The sequence below is a fragment of the Rutidosis leptorrhynchoides genome, chromosome 6 (assembly GCF_046630445.1).
Source record: "Rutidosis leptorrhynchoides isolate AG116_Rl617_1_P2 chromosome 6, CSIRO_AGI_Rlap_v1, whole genome shotgun sequence".
NCBI classification, from domain to species: domain Eukaryota; kingdom Viridiplantae; phylum Streptophyta; class Magnoliopsida; order Asterales; family Asteraceae; genus Rutidosis; species Rutidosis leptorrhynchoides.
The window spans coordinates 373,244,161-373,248,431 of record NC_092338.1 but is presented as its reverse complement, the minus strand read 5'-3'; the positions used below and the strand labels follow the sequence as shown (position 1 = coordinate 373,248,431).

Genomic DNA, 4,271 nt, shown 5'->3' with positions numbered 1-4,271 from the left:
TCTTTAGAATCATCATCTAGTCGAATAAGTACTCCAATTCAAATTTCCGATAATCCATTTTTTGAACCCAACCTCACAATTGAGAACCCGAAGGATATTCAGGGACAATTCAGAGATCCTGAACCACTAATCATTCCTCCTGAACCACAAATTACTCATCCAGAAATTGTCGAGGAAGAAACCATTAAATCAGAATCCTCTAATGATTCAGATTCAACAAATTCAATCATGGAAAATCAGGAACCTCTAAGTATGGAAGATCGAATGAGAGCTACACGCACTGGCCAAGGTCATGCCATTACTCAACCAGACATTAATGCGCCAGATTATGAAATCAAAGGACAAATCCTACACATGGTAAATAATCAGTGCCAATTTAGTGGTACACCAAAAGAAGATCCAAATGAACATCTTCGAACCTTTAATAGGATCTGTACTCTATTCAAAATCAGAGAAATTGAGGATGAACAGATCTATCTCATATTGTTTCCCTGGACTTTAAAGGGAGAAGCCAAAGATTGGTTAGAATCGTTACCTGAAGGAGCGATTGATACATGAGATGTTTTAGTTGAGAAATTTCTTAAAAGATTCTTTCCGACATCTAAAGCCGTGAGACTTCAAGGAGAAATTGCCACATTCGCACAAAAGCCAAATGAAACGTTATATGAGGCATGGACAAGATTCGAAAAAATGTTGAGAGGATGTCCTCAACACGGTCTAGATACTTATCAAATAGTCCAAATATTTTACAAAGGAGTCGACGTCGCTACACGAAAAGACATCGACACAGCAGCTGGTGGTTTTATTATGAAGAAAACCGCAACCGAAGCTCACTAAATTATTGATAATACAGCATCCCACTCACATGAGTGGCATCAAGAAAAAGATATTTTTCGTTCATCTAAAGCGGCTAGAGCCGATTGTAGCCATGACTTTGATTCCATTTTCGCAAAGTTAGATGCTTTCGAGAGATGAATGGAAAAGATGACTAAAGATATTCACACAATACGAATTAGTTGTGAGCAGTGTGGAGGACCACATTTGACAAAAGATTGTCTCAGTGTTGAACAAACAATGGAACAAAGAGAGAATGTTTCATACATGAACCAAAGGCCGGGAAATAATTATCAGAATAATTATCAACCGCCAAGACCAAACTACAATCAAAATCAGAATTATAACCGAAATGTTCCATACAACAACCAACAAGGTCTTTGCAATCAACAAGTACCTAATAATACTTACAACCAGCAAAGGCCTATTTTTCCAAATAAACCACCACAAACCAATGAGAAAAAGACCAACTTGGATGAAATGATGGCAAAGTTAATAGAATCTCAAAACCAGTTATTTACATCTCAGAAACAAACTAATGAACAAAATGCTCAAGCATTTAAAAATCAACAAGCTTCAATCCAAAATCTGGAACAAGAAGTAAGTAACCTAGCAAGGTTAATTGGAGAAAGAAAACCGGGGAGTCTACCCAGCGATACAAATGCTAACCCCCCGAATGAAACAGCTAAAGCCATTACCACAAGAAGTGGTATTACACTTAAACCACCTGAAATGCCTGTAATTTCTGATGACTCTAATCCTACTACACAGGCACCACAGCCTAAGCAAAAGAAGGAAACAGAGCCGGTAGTTGAAAAGGTAAATGAAGATAATACAGTTAAGGCAAAGCCTTATGTTAAACCATATCAACCACCACTCCCATACCCGAGTAAAATGAGAAAAGAAAGACTTGAAGCTGAGCAATCCAAATTATTGGATATGTTTAAACAAATAAATGTCAATCTTCCTTTCATTGATGTGATTTCAGGAATGCCAAGATATGCTAAATTACTGAAAGATCTAATCACAAATAGAAAGAAAATTGAAGAACTCTCGGCTGTTACAATGAATGCTAATTGTTCTGTAGTGCTGTTAAATAAGATACCAGAAAAACTATCAGATCCAGGAAGTTTCACAATTCCATGTTTTCTGGGTAGTCTTAGTTCAATAGAAGCATTGGCAGACTTAGGTGCTAGTATAAATTTAATGCTATACTCATTATACGCTAAACTAGACCTTGTAGAATTGAAACCAACCCGAATAAGCATACAACTAGCCGATCGATTAATAAAATATCCTAGAGGGATAATGGAGAACATTCTAGTTAAAGTTGGCGCTTTATATTTCAAGTAGACTTTGTTATTCTGGACATGGAAGAAGATTCTCGAGTTCCTCTTATATTAGGAAAACCATTCTTAAACACGGCTAAAGCAATAATAGACGTGTTCGTAAGAAACTGACCCTAAGTATAGAGGACGAGAGTGTTACTTTTTCTGTTGATAGAGCCATGCAACAGCCGCAATTTGCAGATGATACATGTTATTATGTTCAAACCATAGATTCACAAGAAGAATTGTTACAAGAATTTCCAGAATTACAAGGAACAGGAGAATGTTCTTTAGGAGAAGGAACTGAACCAATTGATGAAGCTGAAATGTTAGCCACACTCATGGTCAATGAATACGAACCAACAACAGAAGAACTTCAAGTACTAAAAGAGGAAGACAGATATCGATACAAATCATCGATAGAAGAACCACCGATATTAGAGTTAAAGCCACTTCCAAACCATCTGGAATACGCTTATTTACATGGTGAATCTGAATTACCTGTAATAATCTCGTCTTCTCTTACGAAAAATGAAAAATCTCAACTCATTTCTGTGCTAAAAGCTCATAAACCAGCTATTGCATGGAAGATTCATGACATTAAAGGTATAAGTCCTTCGTATTGCACACATAAAATTCTTATGGAAGAAGGTCATAAAACATATGTCCAACGCCAACGAAGACTAAATCCTAATATGCAAGATGTTGTTAAGAAAGAAATTATTAAACTGCTCGATGCAGGTTTAATTTATCCAATCTCTGATAGTCAATGGGTAAGCCCAGTTCAATGCGTACCTAAGAAGGGTGTCATCACTGTCATCACAAATGAAAAAGATGAGCTTATTCCCACCAGGACTGTAACAGGATGGCGTGTCTGTATTGATTATAGAAAATTAAATGACGCCACCAGAAAAGATCACTTTCCCATACCTTTCAATGATCAAATGTTGGAAAGGTTTGCTGGGAACAGTTACTATTTTTTTCTTGACGGTTTCTCCGAATATTTTCAAATTCCAATCACACACAAGGACCAAGAGAAAACCACCTTCACGTGCCCTTATGGTACTTTTGCTTACAAACGCATGCCATTTGGACTTTGCAACGCCCCTGCAACATTTCAAAGGTGCATGATGGCGATTTTTCACGACATGATAGAGGAATGCATGGAAGTTTTCATGGATGACTTTTTAGTCTTCGGTGATACTTTTGAAACATGTCTAGTTAATCTTGAACGAATGATTATTAGATGCAAGCAATCAAATTGGAATCTACCATTTGAACTCATGTGCGATGCAAGTGATTTTGGAATGGGAGTCGTTTTAGGTCAAAGGATTGAAAAATGATTTCAACCTATTTATTACGCTAGTAAGACGTTACAAGGAGCACAAGCGAATTACACAACTACTGGAAAAAAAAACTCCTTGCTATTGTCTTTGCTTTTGACAAATTTCGTTCATATCTCGTTCTAGCTAAAACGGTGGTCTATACTGATCATTCTGCTCTTAGATACCTATTTTCAAAACAAGATGCCAAACCACGATTAATCCGTTGGATCTTACTCTTACAAGAGTTCGATATTGAAATCCGAGACAAAAAGGGAGCAGAAAATCTCGCCGCTGATCATCTTTCTCGTCTTGAAAATCTCGAATTTGAAGTTCTAAATGAATCGGCCATACAAGATAACTTTCCTGATGAATATCTTTTGAAAATCGATTATAATGAAATTCCGTGGTTTGAAGACTTTGCAAACTACTTAGTATGTGGATTCCGTGAAAAATGGTTGTCGTACTAAAAACGAAAGAAATTCTTTAGTGATATAAAACACTATTTTTGGGAAGATCCACATTTGTTTAAAAATTGTCCCGATGAAATAATACGTCGATGCGTATTCGGAGATGAAGCTAGTCAAATCTTAAACCATTGTCACACAGGACCAACAGGAGGGCATTATGGGCCTCAACTCACAGCAAGGAAAGTCTACGACGCTGGATTCTATTGGCCTACAATTTTCAAGGACGCACACCTTCTTTGTAAATCCTGTGATGCATGTCAAAAGGCCGGAAAAATAAGTCAACGTGATTAAATGCCACAAAATGTCATTCAAGTATG

General features: G+C 36.9%; 1 non-coding gene across 1 annotated transcript; it reads right to left on the bottom strand.

The window, feature by feature from the left end:
- Window positions 1-612: 612 nt before the first annotated feature.
- On the bottom strand, window positions 613-719 carry LOC139856543 (small nucleolar RNA R71). The gene has a single exon (XR_011762018.1). It is a non-coding gene; the product is annotated as a small nucleolar RNA R71 (small nucleolar RNA).
- Between the last annotated feature and the right edge of the window lie 3,552 nt (window positions 720-4,271).